This window comes from Chelonia mydas, chromosome 14, assembly GCF_015237465.2.
Source record: "Chelonia mydas isolate rCheMyd1 chromosome 14, rCheMyd1.pri.v2, whole genome shotgun sequence".
Lineage (NCBI taxonomy): Eukaryota > Metazoa > Chordata > Testudines > Cheloniidae > Chelonia > Chelonia mydas.
The window spans coordinates 44,196,436-44,222,239 of record NC_051254.2 but is presented as its reverse complement, the minus strand read 5'-3'; the positions used below and the strand labels follow the sequence as shown (position 1 = coordinate 44,222,239).

The following is a 25,804-nucleotide window of genomic DNA, read 5'->3' as shown; positions in this document are numbered from 1 at the left end:
TTTTAGGTTTGTTAGGAACTGGGGGACCTCTTGGGAAAGGAGGATCCTGTAAAGGAAGGATGGGCTCCACCTAAACCAAAATAGAACCAGACTTGTGGCTTGTAAAATTAAAAAGTTCAGAGAGGAGATTAAACTCAGTGATGGGGGAAAGTTGACAGGTGCGGAGGAGGTGCTCCCCCCATCCAAAAGGCTAGTTACCCTATCAAAGAAGGATATTAGGTTGGTTTGACATGATTTCTTCTTGGCAAATCCAGGTAGACAGTTACTTCTCACCGTATTTTCTTCAAGATGCTTAGAAATTGTTTAATTATTTGGTCCATTATCTTTCCGGTTACCAAAATTAATCTGACTGGCCTATAATTCTCTGGACTGTCCTTGTTTCCTTTTTATAGGTAGGTATTATATTCACCTTTTCCCAGTTCTCTGGGATATCTCCCATCATTCATGAGTTCTCAAAGATACTCTCCAGTGGCTCAGGGTTCCCTTCAGCCAGTTCCTTAAGTATTCGTGGATGTATTGAAGGCATCATCAAAGGTTATCACTAATGACGAGATCTCTTCAGCCAGGTTCTTAAGGAGCTTACTCTGCAGGAAGGGAGATTTAGGTTCGAGATTAGGAAAATCTTTATAATGATAGTTATTCTCTGGAATAGGTTTCCAAGGGAAGTTGTGGATTCTCCATCATTGGAGGCTTTAAAAACCAGTTTGGACAAACACCCATCAAGGATGGTCTAGGTTTACTTGGTCCTGTCACATGATATGGGGCTGGACTGGATGACTTTTTGAGCTCTCTTCCAGCCCTACCTCTCTGTGGTTCTGTGCCTTTTCCCCTGCTGCTCCTTGGTCTTTGGAGGAACTCCCCATAAACATCCCCAGACCTACCTTGTTATCCTTCTTCCCATCCCTCCATACAACCCTCATGTTCCATGAAGTTTTAAACACATAACAGTGGTTAGGCAGCTGGTGTGCTGAGCCCACTGTCTCTCAGGGTGACAAACGTTGTGACAATTGTTTCCTTGTGCTCCCCCATCGCTATTTAGGGCCACTGCACCCATATTCCTCCTCTGGTCCAGCAAGGGCACCCACTCTCAGGCTGCTCAGCCATCATTTCCCTTGGGTAGAAACCCAGATCTCTCTCCCTCCTGACTGGGGTATCTCCAGGCTGCACAGTTCCTGCCTCCATTGAGAATTCCCCAGCAAGGCAGATCCCCTCAGCAGGCCTGCTTTGCCTTCCTTCCCCAGAGGCTATGAACAGTGTAACCGCCCCTGGTTAAGTTACCACACAGCCCTTCCCCAGCAAACCATGATTCTCACGGTAAAAGCATTACAGAGAGAACATATTAAAAAAGAATTAAAGAATGTATACACGTGCTAATGAGCTTACCCGAGATCAGCCTAGGCTGACCAGACAGCAAATGTGAAAAATCAGGATGGAGTGGGGGGTAATAGGAGCCTTTTTCAGAAAAAGACCCAAAAATCGGGACTGTCCCTATAAAATTGGGGCATCTGGTCACCCTAGATCAGCCCAACCGCACCAAGGGCTCAGGCAGGTGAACAGACCTTCAAACCCCACCAAGAGTTTTTCCTGTGGTCACAATCTACCAGTTCGTAGCTCAGAACAAGCATGCCCATGCATCTGAGAGTCACCCTTTTATCCAGTTTGGGCCTCTGAACTTGTCTTCATGTAACAGGTGATCAGCACACAATCCGACGAAGTGGGTATTACCCACGAAAGCTCATGCAATGGGAGGGCACCTTGGTGTTACTTGTGCCATGGCAGCCAAAACTTAAACAAGTGTGGAAAGAGACTTTCAAACTTCTGGGGTAAATTCCCCCTGGTGTGAGTGAGTGCAACCCTGCAGCACCCAATGGAGGTCAGGTGGGAGTTTAGTCTGTCTAGCTGTAAAGAAGAAACTTCTAGTGCAGAGGGGAAAGGCAAACAGGTGGCTTGGAGAGGCCACAGGAGGTGGTCTACAGGATTTGCTCTGGCTGTTGAATCCCCATAAAGAAGGGATCCCCTCTATCTGATCAACATTTGATGCCCAAATTAAGGTTGGGTGAACTGATTTGAACAAAGAGCAAATGCTGAAGTGGTATGGGGGTCCTGACAGACTTGCATCAAAATAACACATGGTATGAACTGAAGCCGACTTAACAGTTTTGAAAAACAACGAGGAGTCCAGTGCACCTTAAAGGCTAACAGATTTATTTGAGCATAAGCTTTCGTGGGTAAAAAAGCCCCCTTCTTCAGATGCATAGAATGAAAATGACAGATGCAGGCATAAATATACTGACACATGAAGAGAAGGGAGTTACCTTACAAGTGGAGAACCAGTGTTGACAAGGTCAATTCAGTCAGGGTGGATGTGGTCCACTCCCAATAATTGATGAGGAGGTGTCCCCTAGCGTCCCTCCTCTACTTGCACTACATTGATGACATCATCATATGGACCCACGGGAAGGAGGCCCTTGAGGAGTTCCACCTGGATTTCAACAGTTTCCACCCCACCATCAACCTCAGCCTGGACCAGACCACACAAGAGATCCACTTCCTGGACATTACAGTGCAAATAAGTGATGGTCACATAAACACCACCCTATACCGGAAACCTACTGACCGCTGTACTTACCTACATGCCTCCAGCTTCCATCCAGGACACATTACACGACCCATTGTCTACAGCCAAGCCTGGGGTAGCCCTCACTGGAAATGCCAAGATCAGGGCGGGCTGCAAAAGGGAGAGCAGATACTCTCAAGACTGGTGGGTAACACTGAAGTTAAACTCCCCAACCAGTCACAAACTGTGCTTCTGATTCTACCCCCCCCCACACACACAAACTGGTTATCAAAACGCAAAAAGAAATCACACAGCTCCCTCTATTGCATTCCAGTTCTCTGGTTCCCAATCAGCACCTAGGTCCAGTACACTGAGAAGTTATTTAAAAAACTCTGCTCATATATACAAAATGTTCTTCTGATCCCAAAGGGTCAGCCATGTTCCCAGGGCAGTATAGGTTTGGATCTTACCCAAAATGCCATGCTGTCAGCTAATGCTTTAGTGTCTAAAACTAAAGCTTTATTATAAAGAAAAATGAAGAGAGATGGTAAATGGTAAAACAGTCACATACAAAGCCTTCAAAGTCTCTCAGGTTCCTATCAGTATTGGTGAGTTTGCAGGCTTGAAAGTCCCTCTGGAAAACATTCACAGCTTGGATGGGTCATTCAGTCCTCTGTTGTAGAAAGGTTTCAGAGTAGCAGCCGTGTTAGTCTGTATCCACAAAAAGAAAAGGAGTACTTGTGGCACCTTAGAGACTAACAAATTTACTTGAGCATAAGCTTTCGTGAGCTACAGCTCACTTCATCGGACACATTCAGTGGAAAATACAGTGAGGAGATTTATATACCCAGAGAACATGAAACAATGGGTGTTACCATACACACTGTAACGAGAGTGATCAGGTAAGGTGAGCTATTACCAGCAGGAGAGTAGGGAGGGTGGGGGGAGTGGAGACCTTTTGTAGTGATAATCAAGATGGGCCATTTCCAGCAGTTGACAAGAACGTCTGGGGAAGGAGGGGAATAAACATGGGGAAATAGTTTTACTTTGTGTAATGACCCATCCACTCCCAGTCTTTATTCAAGCCTAAGTTAATTGTATCCAGTTTGCAAATTAATTCCAATTCAGCACTTTCTCGTTGGAGTCTGTTTTTGAAGTTTTTTTGTTGAAGAATTGCCACTTTTAGGTCTGTAATCGAGTGACCAAAGAGACTGAAGTGTTCTCTGACTGGTTTTTGAATGTTATAATTCTTGATGTCTGATTTGTGTCCATTTATTCTTTTACGTAGTGACTGTCCAGTTTGGCCAATGTACATGGCAGAGGGGCATTGCTGGCCCATGATGGCATATATCACATTGGTAGATGTGCAGGTGAACAAACCTCTGATAGTGTGGCTGATGTGATTAGGCCCTATGATGGTTTCCCCTGAATAGATATGTGGAATAGATATATTCTTCAACAAAAAAACTTCAAAAACAGACTCCAACGAGAGACTACTGAATTGGAATTAATTTGCAAACTGGATACAATTACCTTAGGCTTGAATAAAGACTGGGAGTGGATGGGTCATTACACAAAGTAAAACTATTTCCCCATGTTTCTCCCCCCACACACACACACAGACGTTCTTGTCAACTGCTGGAAATGGCCCACCTTGATTATCACCACAAAAGGTTCCCCACTCTTCCTCCCCTCCCCGCTCTCCCGCTGGTAATAGCTCACCTTACCTGATCACTCTCCTTACAGTGTGTATGGTAACACCCATTGTTTCATGTTCTCTGTGTATATAAAATCTCCCCACTGTATTTTCCACTGAATGCATCTAATGAAGTGAGCTGTAGCTCACGAAAGCTTATGCTCAAATAAATGTGTTAGTCTCTAAGGTGCCACAAGTCCTCCTTTTCTTTTTGTTTGTATAATGGTTACTCCAGAGGTAATAAGCAAGAATAAAGACAAGAAGCAGGACTGAAGACAAAATGGAGAAGATGCAGCTGCCTTTTATAGGCTTTTGCCATGTGGCTTGTGCTACCTTTGTCCCAAACACAAGCTGCCCAGTACATGGCCTGAAAGCCTTAGAGTTCTGTCCATATGCCCTTGCCTGCCTTGCTGAGTCATCAGGTGTATCCCTTGCCTTCTCTCAATGGGTCAATTGTATAGCTGATGGTCCTTAATGGGCCATCAAGCAGCTAGGCAATGCTGATGCCAAACTGTCTGGGGGTGTTACCCAGAAGTATATCCCAAGTTTAAAATACAGACATATCTATAACTCATAATACAAAAGGTGACACAAACATATAAACAAGATTATCATATCTGGCAAATCATACCGTTTTTGCAGATATCTTATGTGGCATATCTGGTATAACTCATTTTGCAATTTAACACTATTGCTATTCATAATATCCTAAAGTGTCTCCCAGATTCCATACAGCGTCACACTTACATCCCAGGTTTCTGAATTGAGCAGGGCTGACTTTTCCTTGCCCGATGTCTCAACCAGCTGGGAGACAGGCTGCCTCTGCTCTCTCTGGCAAAGTATCCAACAGGATGCTGCAGTTGCCCTGCTTCTAGCTAAACCCATGCAGACTTTCCTTGCACATTCCTCTGGAGACTTTGTGTTCTACTGCAATGCCCCTCCTCCCCCCAAAAAAATCCTAAAGTTGAGGCAGAGCAGAGGGGACCCCAGATCGGCTGGCTCCCTAACCTAAAAGGAAAGGATGGCACACAGATGGAGAGGGAGCAAAGTAAACTGACCTCCATAACATCCTCTTGTAGTTTAATCCGGGCTCATCTGTTGGCTAAATCTGTCTCCCAGCACAAGAATTAGGGGACCACTGCCCAGTTAGAAGCCCAGAACTGGCAGCGTGGCAGAGCATCATCACTTGGGCTCTGCTACCAGGCCACCTGACTCCAGATGGTTCACTTTGGGAATGCGAGGGCACAGGGAGCCTGGTACTGACTGCTCGCCCTGTCCCTGAGTATCGAAAGCCATGAAGCTCTCGGCTGGATTGGGCCCCCTATAGCATAGGGGAGAGAGAAGCTCCTGTGGCTGTCCATAGGGCCTGTTTGCAAACCCTGCCTCTCCTATATTAGGCACTGGGGCGTCGGCCCGTTGTGTTGTAACCAAAAAGGTCATTCTTCCACTGCCTCCAGTTTTCCAGTGCAGCCGCTCAGGGAAGAGGGTTGAGCCAGGGCAACACCTCTCCTAACCAGTTCCTGTTAAAGACCCCGCCCGCTCAGCAGCGCCACTTCCTAGGGCTGGGGTTGTTTCCAGACCCATTCGGGCAGTTGAGCTCCAGGCCAGGCTCAGGAGTGACTGTGCAAATAAGTGTCTTCCTCAGCAGGCGTTAACTTCTGCAGGCTGAGGGGGCTGAAGCTGCCCGAGCTGTGTTATGATGCTTCATGCTGTCCTGGGTGCTATTTGTACGCCGCATGCCCCCTCCCCGAGAGGTAGGGCAGTGCAATAATACCCATGGTACATAGCCTGGGCCTCAGGTCCCCCTGACTCGCTTGCCCAAGGTCACACTGGGACTAGATAGCTGAGCCGGGAATTGAATCCAGGTCTCGCATTCTAGGCCAGCCCCTATCGACCATTCACAATCTCTTCCTCCAAGAACAACCTCAGAGAAGGCTGCAGTGGGGCACAGCAGGCTTCTGAAGGGTATCACTAAGACCCAAACACCTCAAAAGGCCCTTGCCGTATCCCATGGGGACCGGCGGTCATTAGGTCTTTGGAGGTCACTGGAAGCCCAGCATGGGTGGCAGGTACCATAGGCTGGGGGAGGCTGTGCCTTCCCAAACAGCCAGACGTGGCCCCGCCCACACTCTGCTCCCAGACCCCCCTGCCCCAGCTTCCCGCCCCTCTACATGCATGGCTCCAGCCCCCAGGCAGTGCTGGCCACAGCTGAGGCTCCACCAGCTGCCCTCCTGGTGCTCTGGGGTTGGGGTTGGTGGCTGCAGTGGGGTGGGTGCAGAAGAAGTGGGGCCTTGGGTTGAATGGGTGGGGCTGCGGGCTAGCCTCCCCCAGCCAGGGGTTCACGTGCCACCCATGAAGCCCAGAGTATTGTGGGAGTGCTGACAGGGTGCTTGCTACCCTTGAAATACAAAGGAAGGCACTTCCTCCTGCAGTGCTTCCAGTCTAGTAGCCAACCATAGCCCTCTGGATCTCTAGTCTAGCCTAGTGCTTGCTGCATATTGGGGGCTGGCTCTGGCAAGGGGGTCACCAAAGAGTTGGTGGCAAAGATGTGTTCTAAGGAGGGCTTGGAATGGAAGGAGCGGAGGCTGTTTGGGATGGGAGGGTATTTAACTAGATTCTGTTACAGCTTGGAGGGCTATATAGTGCTAGCCTCCATCACCTGCTGCAGCTTCTTCTGACTACAGAAGCCACCACTTTCTGCCCTCAGTGCTGTGTGCTACTCAACAGCTGGTATGTTCCACCCCACAAGTAGCTGCCGTCTTAGGGCTAGAAGTTGAGTCCAGTAGGTGAGAGGTGCTAGACGACCCTGAGTCATGAGTTGTTATTGACATTGGCTCAGAAGCAGGCAGTGGGCAGCAAGGATGACTCAAAGCTTATGAACTCCAACCAGCAGGAGGACAGAGGCCCATCGGAGGAAGATGGCATCTGGGCAGCAGGCCAAGGCCAATGGGTGGGGAAGCCAGAGGTAATCCTAGAGCGCTGATGCCCACTGGGAACCTTGCCAGCCTTGCAACAGCCAACTAGAAAGGTGCAATTCAACCTAAGTTGCAATGTAAGGAATTGTGACTATGTTCTTGGCTTGCTGTTGTATCCATGAGTCTCTAATATCGCCACTTAAACTGGAAGGGTTGTATCATGCCTCAGCCTTTTATTGTAAGTAAAGTTGAGACACTTTTGTTGTCTGTCAGTGCTTCTTTGACTAAGCAAACTCATGGGGCCAGTGATGTGGCATTCTCCCAGGGTTTACATTGCCGACCTGTATGTATGCGTAACTAAAGAGACATTGCAGCGCTGTTGTTTCGTACACTTGTCTGTTTCTGTGGTATTGCAATTAAACATTCATTGTACAAGGGCGTGGTTGGACTGAGTGACTAGTGTTACTGAGAGTCTTTTTTTATAGAGATGCTAACATAACAAGATGGTAACAGAACTCCAAAGTTGTGCAGGAAGGCCACATGGAAGTGCAAAAGGTTTCTCTTCATCAGACTAAGGACCACAACTTGAAAAAATGTGTTTGCCAGCAATGAATGGGACGATCCCCCTACCAAGTGTGGATGGTGGTGGGGCACACAACAAAGCTATTGCTTTTTGCAGAACAAACTTTCCATTCAAAATAAGCTTCTAGCCCTTATGGCTGCAAAACTTTCAATGTGACCTGATGCCCTGGTTTTTATTTGAGTCCCTAAACAACTCCAGTGCCAAAGCTGCTGCTCTTGGTTTTGCCCGGAAGCAGTGGTAGAATTAAATTAGTAAGACTATAGTCTGTTTTGCTGCTGTTCAAAATCCTCTGCAGTTGTGAAACTGTCCATTCCTCCCGAACAAACTGGGGGAGGGAATAGAGTAGCAGAGACCTATTCTCTTCAACTTTACAGCAGCCAGGAGGCTATGCAGATGAAAGAGGACAGAGCTGTTTCTCTCTTCCAGTTGGGGGACTAGGTGTGGTATCATCTTAAAATCTAAGCTTTAGACACTTATTAGCATTGATCCAACAAATGGAGGACCCTCCACAGAAGCAAGGGTCAACACTGGTAGAACACTCAGCATCCTTAATCCTAACTTCTGTGGATGGCACAGTGGCTGGGCTTGTCCCCAAAGTGTTGCCCCTGAGCATTGCTGAATGGCTAACTCCTGTATTCAGGGGTGTGGCATTCTTTCATGTGAATCTAAAGCTTCCTAATAAGAGAGCGTGATAGGGCCTTCTGTGGCCAGGCAGCCTACTGGCTAGATCGTTGATTAGGGGGCTATAGGGGGACCTGACCCCTCCTTCTCCCTCAGGTCCAGGGTCCTGTGTTGCTCAAACCCCTAAATAGGGGAGATGGATCTTTCTCCCAGCCGTGGGCGGGGGGTCAGGACCTGTTTTCCTGGGTTGCTCCCCTATGCAAGTCCTTTTAGTTTGGGGCATGGCCCCACTAGTCCCGTTTCCCCACAATTGGGGCTTATCTGCAGGCTCCCCTTGGCAGGGGAAGACTTACTTTTTGCCTCCAGTGGCTACGTTGGCAGGCAGGTTACCGGTCCATGCCTTCAGCCAGGCATACAGAGAGCTTCTGCCTCTTGGTCAGTCAGCCCTTGACTGAGCCAGGCTCCCTTCTCTTCTCCCCTCTCCAGGCCTGGCACTGGCTGCAGGTATAGTGGGGCAGGGCTAGCTGAACCCACAGATTTTCTTTAACCCCTGCTGTACCTGGCCGCAGTCCCTCTGCTCCTTCACAGAGGGTAACAAAATTTAGATGAACCACTATTATAATCAAACATGAAAAGTAGATACAGATGCTCTCTGTGCAGTTGCAATTTACTTAGTGCTTCTGAGCCCAAGTAGGAGTCTTGTCTGGTGCATTCTGTCCTCCATCTCTAGAGATGCTTGATACTGGTGGCTTTCAGGATTGAACATTTCCACCATTGTGTGGAGCAGGAACAAGTCCTTTTGGGATTTAGAGAAATAACCTAAATTAAAACTTTTTTCCAGTGCTTAATCTAAAACTGAGTTGTGGTGGCACATGTGACAGACTTCTGGGGACAAGACTGCAGTAAAAATGTCTCCTATTCCTATTCCAATCTTCCTATTCCTATGATGTAGGTCATTTCTGCACCAACTTCAGGACTCTGAATGATGATAAAATGCAGAGTGTAGATTCATGGTTTGGTAAGTATCTCACAGTGGGAGACTAGGGTGTCTGCTTTCTGCTGAGCTGAGGCTTTGGGAAAGGAAAATGTCCCTGCCCTGGGAAACTCTCTTATGTTAGGCCTGACTATGTTAGGCACTACTTCAGTAAATGAGGTGTCTAAAACCTAAGTACAGTAAAATGCTATCCCTGATCAAGAACTAGTGAGTTAATGACAGGCTTAGCTAACATCATAATTACTTGTATACCATGTGGTATTGTTACAAATGTTTAATATACAATGTGTTGAGAGTGTTTCCCACAGATCTGAAAGCCAGTCTGGAGAATGCTCCTCCTGCAGAGAATGTAGCAACTGTCTTGCAGCACAAGCCTGCCTTTTCAAAGGCTAATCTTCCGCAAGCTATTGTTTCACCAATGGTGAAATCCAGTAAGTTGGCACGATTCTGAAAAAATAATCTCCATCCACTTGAAGTAGAGAGGCATTGGTGCTAAAAGTGGCATAATGGCTTAGTCCAGGATGGTTCTGTGAGGTTGTTACAGCCTTCTTGGAACGACAGGACAGACATGTCTTAGTACACTTGCAGACTTGCTAGTTCATGGCTCTGATGTTGTTTCTGTCTCCCACACACCCCCAGTACCATTTCATGGGCAACTTCCCGGAGATCTACAATGAGTCGCTGCCTTCATGGCATGGAGCCAGCGGAATGGGGCATGGTCGGTAATGAGGGTGAAGTGCACGGCCAGAAGGTAATAACGGAGTGAGTCCATGGCCCATTTTACTGCCAGGGCTTCTTTCTCAATTACAGAATAGGTCTTCTCTCGTGAGAATAACTTCCTGCTAATATAGAGGATGGGGGTGTTTGTGTGCCCCCTAGGCCCACGTCTGTTTGTAAAAAAAACTCCTTGGCAAAGTCAGCGCTGTACAAGATGGGTTCCTGAGACAGCCGGACCTTCAGAGTTTGGAACGCCTCCTCACAGGCTCTGGTCCACTGGATCCTTTCAGGACTCTTGTTCTTGAGGAGATTGGAAAGGGGGGGCCACACTGGAGGAGAACCCTGGGATAAAGCGGCAGTAATATCCGGCTCGTCCTAGGAATCTATGTACATGCCCACGTTAGGGCGCCCTGACCTGGCTGGTGCTACAGCCAGATGGTGGGGCAGACTTGGCGGCAGCGCTCTGCCCTTCTTATCGGGGTGTCCCAGCACCCCCCGTGGCACTGAGTCCACTCAATGCAGGGTGTCGCTCCCCCAGCTATCATGTCTGAGGGGTCCAGGCTGTATGTCGGCCTTGGTCCCAGACTTCTTCTCGGGTCTCGGGGTGCCCGGCCCCGATGCTGGGACCTGCATCGCTGGCCCGATCAGAGTCTCCGCGGCTAAGAAGTCCTCCGTCAGAGCGATGGCCATGCTCAGCGTCGTCAGCCAGTGCTGGAGGATCCAGGCCCTCTCTCAGGTCGGGAGGATGTGCACAAACTGCTCCAGGACAATCTGTTTGGTAACGTCGTTCGCTGTCTGTCGCTCGGCTGCAGCCACCTCCAGCAGGCATCCTTCAACTCCTGGGCCACAACCTAGGGTCTGGCGCCCATTGGACTGACCTTCTCGTGGAACCGCCACCGGAAGGTTTCCAGAGTGATGTCCAAGGAGTGATGGCTGCTTTCACTTGTCTATAATCCCTGGCCTCATCATTCGGGAGCCCCCAGGAGGCGGTTTGAGCTGCCCATGTCAGGTACGGGGTGAGGAGGGTGGCCCATTGGTCGGGAGGCCTTCCAGCCACCGACGCAGCCCGCTCAGATGTCACAAGAAAAGCCTCAGGGTCGTCTTTGGGTCTCATCTTGGCCAATCGCACTGGTACGGTGGGGCCAGGTGCTCCCATGGGCTGGGACCCAATGGGACCAGGCAGCAAGGCTGCCAGGTGCTGGGGGCACTGCTGCTGCTGACAATGTTGGGCCCGCAGGTCACGAAGTAGCTGCTGTTGCTGGGCCCCTAGCTGTTGCACCAGTTGCTGTTGGCTCTTGGCCAGGAATTTGAGTTTGTCCATCTCCAATGTTGTTAAAGGAACCATTGGAGCCTGACTTGCTTAAGACTCCTTCTCACAGGGGTAGGGTCGCTACCCGTGTTCTCCGCCAAGTGTGGTGGACTCACAGTTGTGCCTCCCTCTCTGGGTCGGAGGGAGGCCACTCGGCTTCACTCCAGTGGCTGTCCAGTCTGCTCTGGCTGCCCTGCTGGTTGGAGGTTTCCCTGGCTGCGGCTGCTGCAGCTGTGTGGGGGGCCCTGCCGGCCTGCCCTCTGGAGGGAAGCGACTGACCCCACCAGCATCCCTGGGGTCTGTGCTGGCTGGCGCTGCTGCTGCTTCGGAGCCTTGTGCGGAGGAGGAGGACAGGACACTGTGCAAGGGGTTTATGTTGCTGGACTAAGAGACTTTCCATCTTTGCTCCTGTGGTGGTGGCAGCTACTGCTGCTGTGGGGAGCAGGGGGAGAGGTGTGGATCCCTCCCCCAGCCCGTCTGCTCCCCCCTACACCATCACCACTACCCATCACCCCCATTTACCATCTGGACGTGCTGTTCGCCCCTCAACGTGGCTGTTTGCTCACGCTTCTCACCATCTGGGACAGATTGCAGCAGCAAGCAGAGGCTGCTTCCCAAGCACACATGGGTGCACGTGCCTCCTCTCCTTGGACTTGCCCCCCCCCCCCCAAGTTGCATTTGGCTGGTGGGCTCTCCTCAACCCTTTTTTGTCCCTGGCCCCCCTACAGCATTTGCCCCCTTTCCCTTGCTGTCTGCCCCTTGTTGTCCATTTTGTTTCCCACCCTCACTTCTGCCTTGGTCCCTTAGGAGTTTTTTGTTACTTTGCGCCCCCCTCCCCCCCCAGCTCTGGACTGTTAGTTTGCCTACCCTGCCCCAGCCTTCAGAGCTTGTCCCTGTGCCTCTCCAGCTCCACCCCCCAGCCTGTTTCCAGTTGGGTCTCCTTTTTCCCTAACCTCCCTTTGCTCCCTTGCTCACTCAGCCCCCTTGTTTCATGCGCCCAGGCCTCCTCCCTAAGTGCTTGTGTCCCTTTTCCATTGCACCCCCCATTCACTGAACCCCCCACAATGATATCGTGGTCCCTCCCCTTCCTAGTGCACTGGAGGAGTTGGTATCCCCCCCCTTCCCTGCCTCAGTTGGCCTCCCTGCGCACCCACCCATTGGCCCTCTCCTCCCCTGCCCACAGCCTAGCGGGGAGGAGTGGAAGACCTTTTTCCTCCCCCCCACCTCCTGCCCCTTGCCAAAATGGTGGGGAAACCTATGGGTGGTGCCCCTTGTGCTGACTCTGTGGCCCCCCTCTGCTAACTCCCGTCTCTCCCTGGGGCTAACCTCTCGACCATCGCCAGCCTCTTTGCCTCTGATCAGGTGCTGCGGACGCCAGGGAACACGAGTCCAGACGCCACCACTGCCATGGCCACTACCTCCTCTGGGTTGGGGGGAACCCCCTTGGCCGGTAAAAAGGGCCAGGGGAAGAGCCCCGCCGCGAAAGTGAAGCCTCCCCTGCTGTTCCCTCCACCAGCTCCAGGGGCACCCCCCCTTGGCCCCCAGAGCGTACGCGCAGATGGCCACAGCCCTCCACACGCCACTATAGCATCTTCCCCAACCGCCGCCTCCAGCTCCATCCCTGGCGGCCAGGGTCCCCTCCCCACCCAGGAAGCACGGCGTCTGTTGCCTCCTGGTGCCCACCTCGCCCCATGTGGAGACCTACATGCGGGCACTGGCATGGGTGGTGGGGCCCACGGTCCTGGTGGCGGCCTCCAAGATGTACAGGAAGGTCATCGTCTTCCTGGCATGGGAGGCCCCTGCCCAGGTGGCAGTGGAGAAGGGCCGGGGAGGATGTTCATCCCATTTTGCCCCTTGAGGACCTGGGCATATGGGTGGTTTTCACTTCCGTCCTCCCCTTCCTTCCCAACGCTGCCCTTCTGCTGCACCCTGGGAAAATCCCCTATCTGTCATCAGCCCTCTCCCACTAGGCTGCAAGGACCCTGCCCTCCATCACGTTCTGTCCTTCTGCTGGCAGGTCCAAATGCAACGGCCCCCGGCAACGCATGACACAGAGGCAGTTGTGGCATCCTTTCTGGTGCCCCAACAGGGAGTCCATTACCGGGTGCACTACTCCTCGGGGGATGCCCAGTGTTACCTCTGCCGGGTGACGGGGCATGTCCGGCGGGATTGGCCCCTGGCCCAGCATGGAGGGGTGCCTGGGACCCCCGAGAGCCGGGAGGGCACTGGCCCTGCCATCGCCGGCGACCCTGACTGTCCGGCTCCTATAGTCACCCCTCCTCCTTCTGCCATTGCTCCCGCTCGGGCCCCGGGAGTAGCCCCCCCCCCTCGCACCCAGACGAGCAGGTGGGCCCCGCCTCTGTCGTATGCAGTCCAGCGGGGCCCGTGGAGGAGAGGGCAGCATGGCCGTCCCTGGGCAAGGTCAATCACGGATTGTTGCAGGGGCCAATACGGGCCGCCAGCACTCCTGCCCACAAGGATCCGCCCCAGCCCTCACAATGAAATCCAGGGCTATAGGGTGGGCCTCCGCAGGTGCCAGGTGCTCTCCTGCCTTTGGGAGTGGGGTGGGAGGCTACTCTGTGATTTTCCTGCAGGAAACCTACATGGATCCAACCGCCGCGGTCAGTTGGAATGGGGGGACGGGATGTATTTCAGTCATCTCAGCGCTCATTTGGTTAGGGTGGCCCCCCTGTTCTCCCCGTCCTATGGCCTGAGGTGCTGGGGGTCGCCGAGGTCATGCTGGGTCGCCTGCTGCACTTCCAGGCCTGCGTGGAGGGGTTGACGTTGACTCTGGTCAATATCTAGACCCCGACATCAGGCGAGGAGTGGGTGTATTTCTATCAACAGGCGTCTGCCATCCTTGTGAGTGCCTGGGCTTGGGCGGGGATTTTAATACCACCCTCGAGGAGCGGGACCGCTCTGGAACCGAGAGCAGCCAGGCCACCGTGGGCGTCCTCCCGGAGATCGTCCATCGTCACTCCCTGGTGGACATCTGGCTCAGCCACCACCAGGACGACAATTCCACCTTTACCTATGTCCAGATGGAAGTCAATAGGTTGCGCCACTCCTGGTTGGACTGTATTTATCTATCACGCTCCCGTCTTGCATGGGTCCACTCCTCCAGCATGCAGCCGGCCTCATTCTCGGACCACCATCTGGTGGCCGTGATGGCCTCTCTCACCTCAGAGAGCCCAGGGCCGGCCTGTTGGCATTTCACTAAGAGCCTGCTGGAGGAAGTGGCTTTGTGACATCCTTCCAGGAGTTCTGGATAACCTGGCGAGGGCAGCGGCGTGCCTTTCCCTCAGCCTGGCGGTGGTGGGATGTGGGGAAGATGCGCGCCTGGCTCTTCTGCCATGACTACACCCAGGGCGCCAGCCAGCAGAGGGATGGGGTGGTAGAGCAGTTGGAGCGGGATGTCTGGGAGGAGATTGCTTTCAGGAGCACTGGAGTTCTCTGATCAGTATCCCCCTCTGGATCCCTAGTTTTGAACCTGTGATCTCCACTCCCTGCCCTGTTATTTCTCAGTTGTGCCCCGTATTTAGTTGAGTCCTGGGTCTAGTGGTTCTTCCCATATGGCAGGGGGAGGGACACTTAGTGTCCTGGATTAGGTGGGCAATGATGACATAGCAGTATCAACTCTTCATGAATGGTCCCAAATTGATATAACTGGAGACTGACATCTGCTTAATCCACCACATGCAGCAGCTGTGTGAACTTGTGCATGATATCCTGTCAGTGTGCTTATTTCCTAACCCGGAGGCCCCATCTGTAGGGGTGAGAAGGTGGTTCAGTTTCATACCTGGTGGCTGAGATAACCCTGTTGTGCGCTGGTGACTTCCAGGATGTGTGGGTATCTGGAATTGGACTGAAGATGGAAGAGCCCCTTTGCTGATGGTGATACTCAAAAATTGTTACTGAGTGAGGCTGAGTTCAGACTTGCAACCTAGATGTGCCAGGGGGCTTTGTACCGTAGTACAAATCACAGGAGTGATTTTAGGTTTCCAACTTGCAGTGTAACAATTAGCTGCTGTTAGTCTCCTCTGAAGCATACCCGTATGTAGTGCTGTCTCGATTTCAGTGACTCTTTCCAGGAAATATTGAAATACATTATGTGGGACTGACTGTCCTTCCCAAAGACCACATGGGAGACTTGACACTGCTCTTTCCTGCAGTAGGGTATCCAGAAGACAGTCAGCCCAACACAAGATTGGCAGATGAAATTCAATGTTGATAAATGCAAAGTAATACACATTGGAAAACATCATCCCAACTGTTAAGGAAAAGTTAGCACATGTGACTCCATTTTGGTTTGGGGCTCACCATTGTCTAAAAGCAAGCACATCATACACCAGGAGGAGTGTTCCTTAGATACTGCATTCCTGTGAAAATCCTCCTCCTTGTCTCCAGCCTGCCTTGACTCCCGGTATCTGTTCTTTGTCCGTCTCTAACTTCCTATCTCCTGGCCTTTGATGTGAGGCCTCCCATCCTGATAATAAAAATTACTGATGCATGGCTTTAGGACCATGCTGTGTAATTAACATACTAGTTTAGGACGAGCAAGCAGGGATAGGTGGTAGATAAGAAAAGGGTTTGTTTATTGGCTAAGGTTTCCGATGCACGAGGGCAACATGCTTTGCTAAGAGGTATATAACCTTTGTATAATCTGTATTCGGGGTCCCCTCCTGGCTAGCAGGGGGGTACCACGCTCGAGCGTAATAAACTTGGTGTTTTTTGGGAACTCTGCAGTTGTGGACTTTGTTTATGTGCCTCAGCCTAGATTCGAACTGTGCATGTCCTACCAGGTGTAATTCGCAGCATTTGTGTGCGTGTCCTACCAGGTGTAATTCGTGACACAACTATAAAATGATGGGCTCTAAATTAGCTGTTACCCCTCAAGAAAGATCTTGGAGTCATTGTGGATTGTTCTTTGGAAACATCTACTCAATATGCAGGGGCAGTCAAAAAAAGAACAGAATGTTGGGAATCATTCGGAAAGGGACAGATAATCAGACAGAAAAGGTCATGTTGCCTCTGTAGAAATCCATGGTTCGCCCACAGCTTGAATACTGCGCGCAGATGTGGTTGTCCCATCTCAAAACAGATAGACTGGCATTGGAAAAGGGCAACAAAAATGATGAGGGGAACAGCTGGAACAGCTGCCATATGAGGAGAGATTAATAGGACTGGGACTTTTCAGTTTAGAAAAAGAGACGACTAAGGGGGGTATGAGAGAGGTCTATAAAATCATGACTGATGTGGAGAAAGTAAATAAGGAAGTGTTGTTTACTCCTCATAACACAAGAACTGGGATCACCAAATGAAATTAATAGGCGGTGTGATACAGTCAGGGCGGACGGCTGCAAGGGGGTAGTGGAAGGCAGATATGTTAGCCCTAGAATGTTAAAGGCCCTTTCTCCTACAAACTGAGAAGGGGTTACCTCAGATTAATTGAATCCAAGTAAGGGCTGCCTGAGACCTTTTAAAACCCCTCCTCCAGTGAGAAAAAGAGAGGAGAGAGAGACAGACACCAGCTATTACCAGGCTAGTAGCAGAAGGGAATTAGCTTCTCCAGGAGGAGAGGTCGTGTTCCTTCCCATAAGGGAAGCAGACAAGCCCAAGTGCCAGCTAGGAGAAGGACTGACACCCCAGGACAAACAACAGGATGACACCCCGTCCCAGCGAGGAGGCAGGGAAAGGTATCACCCTTTGTTGGGTCTATGAGACTATTTCCCTTTCTTGAGTGGGGAAGGAGCGCCCCTTAGGCTTACCCTCAGGCATGCCCTGAAGACACAACCGAGGGAGCACTGAAGGGGGAAGGCAAACCCTGCCTGATTAGGACTGATTACCCCAGGCCCACCATCGCCAGAGGGGAAAAATGCTAAGGTTGGCGAGAGAAAAAGAGGTGCCTTGCCACAGCAGCAGATTCAGAAACAAACAAATGGAAGTATTTCTTCACACAAAGCACAGTTAACCTGTGGAACTCCTTGCCAGAGGATGTTGTGAAGGCCAATACTATAAGAAGGTTCAAAAAAAAGAAACAGATAACTTCATTGAGGATAGGTCCATCCTGGCTAATAGCCATTGATGGACAGGGATACAAAACCTGTAGTCCAAACTGTGGGGCAGTGCAGAAGTAGCCCTGAGTTCCAGTTGCTGCTCAGGGGTTGTCTGCACGGGGTAACTTTGACTCCCTGTTTCAGAGTAGCAGCCGTGTTAGGCTGTATTCACAAAAAGAAAGGAGTACTTGTGGCACCTTAGAGACTAACCAATTTATTTGAGCATAAGCTTTCGTGAGCTACAGCTCACTTCATCGGATGCGTTCAGTGGAAAATGCAGTGAGGATGTTTTATACACACAGACCATGAAAAAATGGGTGTTTATCACTTCAAAAGGTTTTCTCTCCCCCCACCCCACTCTCCTGCTGGTAATAGCTTATCTAAAGTGATCACTCTCCTTACAGTGTGTATGATAATCAAGGTGGGCCATTTCCAGCACAAATGCAGGGTTTAACCAGAACGTCTGAGGAACAGTGTGGGGGGGAGGGGGGGAGGAAAAAACAAGGGGAAATAGGTTACCTTGCATAATGACTTAACCATTCCCAGTCTCTATTCAAGCCTAAGTCATGTATATAAATCTCCTCACTGTATTTTCCACTGAATGTGTCCGATGAAGTGAGCTGTAGCTCACGAAAGCTTATGCTCAAATAAATTGGTTAGTCTCTAAGGTGCCACAAGTCCTCCTTTTCTTTTTGACTCCCTGTGTGGATGCTCTTATTTCTGGAATAAGGGCTTTATTCCATATTACTGTAATCCAAGTGGATTGGGTTAACCCAGGATAAGAGCACTCACACAGTGAGTTAGTGAGGAATACTACTCTGCTTTAAATTCACACCCTACCTTAATCTGCATTAATTTCACTGTAGACAAGGCCTTAGTCTCCAGACCCTCCCCTTCCCCATAACTTCAGGACTGAGGCTTTTAACCATTTCAAGTTCTTTAGTATTTAAGTGTTGGGGATGAGCTGTCTACAACCATCATCTGCCTTCTTGCAGATGTAACTCTACCTGAGTCTGAGTCAGATCTGTGCACCATGTAGCAGACAGCAGGACCATCATCGAATAGACAGAGGTAGATGTATCCACCAAAAAAGATTTTTCCACATTCTTAACAGCATATTTCTGGAACCATATCAAATGGCATGTCTAAAGTGTATTAGGCCACAAATCTACCTGGAAACACAGCTTAACTATCTTGTGAAATATAAAGGGCTAAGGATGGCTTTGCAGGCCTGATAGAATGCACATAACTCCATAGAGAACACAGGATTTGGATGAGCATAAACTGCTCCTCCTCAGTATCAGTCTCATGGGGTTTTCTCCTTTTTAGGACACCTGTGAAGAGAACTGCTGGTCAGGTAACAAAGCCAGTTGACTTCCATTTCTGCTCAGATGAGAGGATTAAACAGCACACAGAAAGCCAACCTGGGAATGAATACAAGAAACTGGATTTCGTAGCAGCACTGAGAAAGTACCCCACAACTCCGGTGAGAGGATGAGGAAGCAAGGGTGCTACCTGATTGTTCTAGATCTATTGGTGGCTGTCTCTTCCTGTTCCACTGTTTGCTAATGTGGGATTTGCGGATAGTAATTCACTGGGTGTGAATGAAAGAGGTCATGTGGGATGTGGCAGACTAGTAGAAGTGCTGTGGTCTTACTGAGCAACACAATGCTGGCTGTCGGCATCTCTGCAGAGTTTCCAAACTGGCCCATCCCAAGCTTTTAGTATGTCCAATCAGCTCACAAGTGGTGGAAGTGGAATCTGGAATCCCATCTACTACTCCAACAGGCTGAGTTCCCATGAGGCTTTGAAACAAGAGTAGTATGCCTTTCCTTGTACACCTACTCCTCAGATCTCCAAGGTAGGAACTAAGTATTCTTCCCTTACAGATGATTCCTTATCAGCAAGGCAATTACAAGTCCTCATCCTAGTAACATACCAAGGATTCAATTTCCAAGCTGGAGTCTGCTTATTTAGCTACCTCTGAGTATCCATGCAGTAGGGTCTATCCTCAGCAGGGCTGAGTATGCACAGCTGTTCAAATTAGTGGGAGCTGTGGGTGCTCTTGACTCTGCATGGATTCTCTTCTTGCTGTCAAGGTAGTTTTGGGAGAAGAGAACTTCAGGGAGTTCATTAATACAAGTTGAAGATATGTCTACAGTATCTTCTACATAGTTACCCGTTGAGGTGGCAGTTGAGCTGTTAGGTGTAAACGGTGTTCTTGCTACCAGATGGGACTGGGTGAATACAGTAATGAAGGTAGTGATGTCTGCCCAACAACTGGGGAAATTGTTCCATGTAACAGAACACAGCCTCTGTGACTCCCCGGAATCGTATGTCATTAAAAAGGAGATACTGGCCATGGCTGCTGGGGTTGTGCCAGTAGTAACTGGAATCCCACTGGATTTCAATACTTTAGCTTTTAAGACTGCATTGTTAGATGGTTTGAATTCAAGAATGAAGGTAATTTTAGGACCCATAGATCCAGCTAGGGGATACCTGGAGTTAAAACATGAAATTTTTCGAGAAGCTGTAGTTTTTCAAGACATGCAGGGACAAGCGGGAAAAGGAAATAAGAACAGGAATATGGAGCCTGCACAGGCGGTAACTTTTGCCAACAACTGGGCCCCCAGATCTCCAAGGGGAGCTGGGAGGAAAGGGGCCCGCTGCACTATGACATGTTAGAGGAAGGGGACAGGGAGGTGCAATGGACAGCAGAGGAGCAAGAGGAAGAAATGGATCTGGACGTGGGTATCAGATGCAGACTAGAGGATGTCTGGCTCAAGGTGGGAAAGGTACATTGAACTTCCCTGCTCCCATACTCCAAGCTGGCTATGCTCCCTGCAGCCGGTTCACTTCCAAATCACACCCAGGGACCAACTGTACATGCTCGTGCTCCACACATTGCATGTCCTCACCCTCTTATCCCGCCACGACTCCAAGTGGCAGGACTATTTGCCACCTGTGGAGGGTGAGGAGCCCCGGTGGGCCAGCCTGTATTCCACCTTGGTCCCACGGCCCACCAGAGACATCGGTTGGCAACTCCTTCATGGAGCCGTAAGCACGGGTGTGTATCTGGTGTGGTTCACCCCCACTCCCGAGGCCTGCCCCTTCTGCAGAGTGAGGGAGAACCTGGCACATGCCTACCTCAAATGCACCATGTGGCAGCCCCTATTCCGGCTCCTCCAGAACCTCTTGTTGAGGTTCTGGCTGCATTTTTCCCCCACACCTGTTCATTTTCACACACCCTATCCATGGCCCCACGAAGTCGCGAGGTCTCCTTATCAACCTCCTCCTGGCTCTGGCCAAAGTTACCATCTATAACACCAGGAGGAGGATGTTGGACGAGGGGGTGCTCTGCGACTGTGGGGCCTATTTCTGTTCCTCCCTAGTCTCACGTCTCCGGGCAGAGTTCTACTGGGCAGCGTCCGCTGGCGTCCTCAACAGCTTTGAGGAGCAGTGGGCGCTGTCCAGGTTTCTCTGCTCTGTGTCTCCATCCGGTACCCTTGTTTTTAACCTGTGACCATCACTCCTGACCCTGTTTTCTCATTAGTTGTCCCACGCAATCAGTTGGAATCCAGGTCCAGAGGTCCCTCCTTGCGCTCACCCACCTCCCAGGATATCCAATAAGGTCTCACTATATGCACCCCACCCGCGCTTCAAGCCATTTGGAGGAGCGCGGGTCCACTGCTCTGTCTCGGTGTTTACCTTTCTGCCACTCATCCTTCTCCGCCAGAGAACTGGCAGGGTTTGGAGGCCAGGGTGGGCGAGTGGCTAGGGAGATGGACGGGACTGCTCCAGTGTCTCTCCCTGTGGGGCAGGGCACTGGTGCTGAACCAGCTAGTCCTGTCCATGCTCTGGCACTGGCTCAACACCCTGAGCCCGGTCGCAGGGATCCTGGCCAGGCTCCACAGGACAGCTCTGGAGTTTTTCTGGCCAGGACTGCACTGGGTGTCTGCAGGGGTCCTGAGTCTTCCCCTGGAGAAGGGAGGACAGGACCTTGTCTGCCTTCGTAGCCAGGTCCATGTCTTCCGCCTCCATGCCCTGCAGAGACTCCTTTGTGGTGCAGGTACTCCAGCGTGAAGCACGTTGGAGCACGCCTTCCTCCGCCACCTGCTCCTCCTGCCTCTCTGCAGTCTGCTCTGGATGGGAACCACTTGTGCATCTTTGCATATGGGCAAAACAATCTAATATCAGGCTGTTAGGAAAGAGATCCTGTCCTAATAACACCCACTATCACCAGGTAAAGAAACAGATCTTAAGATGGTTAAAGAAAACTTAGTTTGATGGCATCTGTCTGGCAAGAAATCTCTGATCAATAGTTTCTTTATTGTTTTGTCTTTATGGTCCCCACTTTTCTATTTTTTGTCGGGTCTCTGCTTCGTTCTTTGTTTCTGTCAGTGACATAATTGATTTCGCTAGGTGTAAATTAAGGTGGTGGGCTATGAATGGTTAGAGAATTTTGTTACAATGTGTTAGGATTGGTTAGATAGATTTCAGTACAATGATTAGTTAAAGTCTAGCGAAGCAGGATTCAAGTTTCACTGTATAAACTGGGGTCCAAGAAGGAGACCAGCAGGAAGAAAGAACAGAAGAAGAAGACGACACAGCCTAAGATCAAAGCTGCTAAGAATCCTCTGTACGACTGTGACCTGCAGCAACCAGATGAGACTGACCTTTCCTGGCCAGCAGGGAAAGGCCGCCTGCCTGATCAGGACTGGTGAGCAGAGCACTGTATGTTTAGCATGTGTATTCTGCTTGGTAATGGTCAATAAACAGAGGACAAGGATATTACAGTGGGAGGCTCTTTCACTGGTATAAGATTCTGCAAACCCACCAAGTGTTAGGCCTTTGCCCTAGGAACTGGGTAAAGGTGGTGGGAATTGGGTGTGTGACTTTTGCTGAGGCCCTCAGCTGCCTGCATATAAGTGATGGCCGATGCCCTTCGTAACCTGAGATCCAGAAGGATGCGACCAAGTGACACTTTGCCTGGGAAGCAAGACAAAGACCGGAGGAGGAGCAAGGGATGTGGGGGAGGCTAGGCAGCGGGATCCAGGGCTATCTGCTGTGTGGGACTGGAAGAGGGGGAGCCCAGGGCATCCGGCCCCGGAATCCCCCCAAGATGGAATTTGCTGAAAGTCACTGATTTCTGTGTTAACAATATCTGTTTTACTCGGTGTTCCTGTCGACTAATAAACCTTGTTTTACAACACTGGCTGAGAGTCATGGCTGACTGCGGAGTTGGGATGCAGGGCCCTATGGCCTCCCCAGAGGTCCTGTCCAGGTATGCCCCCTCATGGGGAAGTGTACGGTGTGAATAGGGATGCTGAATGCTCCAAGGTCAGACTAGGAAGGCCATAGCCAAGGTAGCTTTTTGCCCTGGCCAGCATGCCCTGAGGGGAGTCACGCCACCCCAGAGTCCTGGCTGGCTTCATACAGAACAGTTCCAGAGCAACTGGTGGGAGCAGTGGGATAAACTGTACCCCGTGGACAAAGCATCCTGCAGTGAGTGACGGAGGAGCAGGAGAACAAAGGGGAATTAGCGAGAGCCAAGAGTGCTGAAGACTCAGAGAGGTGCGGTTCCAGGAGGCAGAGGAGCCTACGGCTTAACCCTGAGAGTGGACCCCTGAGAAGGGCTGTTGCACTGAAGGGGTTCCTCCCAGGGATCGTGGGGAGCTGAGAGAGCACAGGCCTGTGAGTCTGTGACCACGTGGGAAAAGCGTGGAGATGGCCTATCACCATCTCCTTAAGGAGGACATTGTAGAGCTGTGCAGAGAGAGGGCTGCACATTGGAAAGCTCACTAAGGCACAGCTGATTGCTTAGTTGGAAGAGGAGGCTCGCTCTAAGGAGCTAGTTCCTGACCCAGCTGGGGCCGTGACAGAGGCTGGGAGCAGCCAGGCAGCCTTAGGGGCCGCACCAGCCCGACCCAACTGAAGCCATGGGAGGGGCTGAGAGCAGCCAGGTGATCCTTGGACCCACCTCCCAAGCCAGCAGGTGATGTTCATGGCCAAGTTCCCCATCTGTGGAGCTGAAACGGAAAGAACGGGAGGCCAGTGAGAGACAGCGAAAGCATGGGGAAGAGCAGAGATGCATGAACTGGCAATGGCAGAGTGAAAGGCAGAGGGACCCCTACCATGGTGAGTGGGGATGGTCCCAGGGTGGCCAAGCATGCAGGGAATTCCAATATAAAGTTGCTTCCCCAGTTTAAGGAAAGGGAGGATAGAGATGCCTTCCTTACTGCCTTTGAGAAGGCCTGCAATGTGCACCCGATTGATCCGGAAAACAGGCTCTGACATCTCACCCCTTTACTGGGTCCCAAGGCCACAGAGATGTTCAGCCAGATAGATGGGGTGGAAGTAGGGGACTATGGGCTGTTCAAGCAAACCCTGCTGCTTGTCTTCCTTCTTGTTTTTAATACTGGTATGGACTCAGCATGAGTGCTGGAAATAAAAGGTCTTTTACAGCTGTTGCCTGTGTGCACTCGGGGCCTTGGGGGGTGGGGGGTCACTGTCCAAGCCGCAAGGTGGGTGCACTGGGCTATCAGCTGGGCCTTGGCTGTATTGTTGTCCGCTGGAACCAGGTCTCTCTGGCCAGGAATGCATGTCTCCCTGTGTGAGAGCCTCTCTGCTGCTGTTCATCCAACAGCTCAATCTCCCCCTCCACTGCCAGCTTCTCCTGCCCTGGCAGACACGCCCCGCACCCAACTCCACTCAGGAGCAGGGCCCCTGCACTGCTGGGAGGCGAGGTCACCGCTGTTTGTCTCCAGGGGCCCAAGTAGGGGTGCCAAATGTCTAATCACACAAACCCACACACCCCTGCCCCACCCCTTCCCTGAGGCCACACCCCTGCCCCACTCACTGCATCCCTCCTCCCTTGCTCTCTCCCACCTTCACTCACTTTCACTGGGCTGGGGCAGGTGGTTGGGGTGCACGAGGGGGAGCAGGCTCTGAAAGGGGCTGGGGCAGGGGCACAGGACGGAGTGTGGTCTCTGGGAGAGAGAGTTTCAGTGCAGGAGGGGGCTCAGGATTGGGGCAGCAGGAAAGAGTTTGGGGTGCAGGTTCCAAGAGGAGGCTCAGGGCTGGGAGTTGGGGTGCAGGCTCTGGGAAGGAGTTAGGGTGCAGGAGGAGGCTCAGGGTTGGGGCAGCGGGTTGGGGTGCAGGAAAGTTTGGGGTGCAGGGTCTAGGAGGAGGCTGGGGGTTGGGGTAAAGGCTCTGGGGTGCAAGAGGGGGTGCAGGCTCCAGGAGGGAGTCTGGGTGCAGGAGGGGACTCAGGGCTGGGGCACAGGGTTGGGGTGCAGGAGGATGTTTGGGGTGGGCAGGCGTGTGGGAGAAGGTGCAGGCTCTGGGAGGGAATTTGAGTGCAGGAGGGGGCTCAAGGCTGGGGCAGGGAGTTGGGGTGCAGGCTCTGGGAGGGAGTCTGGGTGCAGGAAGGGGTGCGGGTCCAGGAGGGGGCGCGGGGTCCAGGCTCTGGGAGGGGCTTCAGCACTGGGGAAGGGCTATGGAAGGAGGTGCGAGCTCTGGGAGGGAGTCTGGGGGCAGGAGGGGGCTCGGAGCGCAGGAGGGGGGCGGGGTCTCTGGGAGGGGGCTCGGGAGGGGGCGGGGTGTCTGGGAGGGAGTCTGGGGGCGCAGGAGGGGGGCGGGGTCTCTGGGAGGGGGCTCGGGAGGGGGCGGGGTGTCTGGGAGGGAGTCTGGGGGCGCAGGAGGGGGCGGGGTGTCTGGGAGGGGCTCGGGGCCGAGGCGGGGGGCGGGGTCTCTGGGAGGGAGTCTGGGGGCGCAGGAGGGGGGCGGGGACTCTGGGCCGCCCGCCAGCGGAGCGAGGCTGAAGCAGGCTCTCTGCCTGCCGTAGGTCCGGGCAGCCCCGAGAAGCACAGCTGCGCATGCGCCGATGGCCGCTCCCGTACACGGCCATTCGCGGCCGCCATTTCTGTGTACGGCGGACACGTGACTCGCAGCGACAGTGGCGGGCCGGAGGCCGCTGCCACGGGATGGGGCAATAGGCCCTCTTGGTGCGTGGAGCAAACCGCGCAGGCGCGATAGGTACCCACCGCAGGCTTCCGAGCGGGGGTGCCATCTTCTCGGGGAGAGTCTGAGCTGCACATGCGCAAACCCAGCTGTCAGATGCCATCTTGTCACTCGGTTTTATTCAAGCTGCGCGCGCGCACTGAGCAGGCTTGGGCGGTGCTCGGGAAGGTTTGAGCCGTGTCGCGCTCCGTGTTGTACGGCAGCGCCTCTGGGCCAGTCCAGCCCCTCTCCCTAAACGGAACAATGGTCTCTGCCCGACGGCCTCAGGGAACAGGGCAGTGCGGCCGTGCAGAGCGCGCCCACAGGCATCCCCGCATAGGCTGGCTGGCAGCGT

At 52.0% G+C, this 25,804-nt stretch overlaps 1 long non-coding RNA gene across 2 annotated transcripts; it reads right to left on the bottom strand.

Annotated features, from left to right (window-relative positions):
* Positions 1–277: 277 nt before the first annotated feature.
* Positions 278–25,625, bottom strand: LOC114021727. Of its 2 annotated transcripts, XR_006285661.1 has the most exons (6): positions 25,494–25,625; positions 23,429–23,477; positions 5,312–9,168; positions 3,129–3,268; positions 2,630–2,728; positions 278–584 (listed from the first exon to the last, which is right to left on the bottom strand). It is a non-coding gene; the product is annotated as an uncharacterized LOC114021727 (long non-coding RNA). The 2 variants fall into 2 exon arrangements; XR_005227592.2 differs by lacking the exons at positions 3,129–3,268; positions 5,312–9,168.
* Positions 25,626–25,804: the final 179 nt, after the last annotated feature.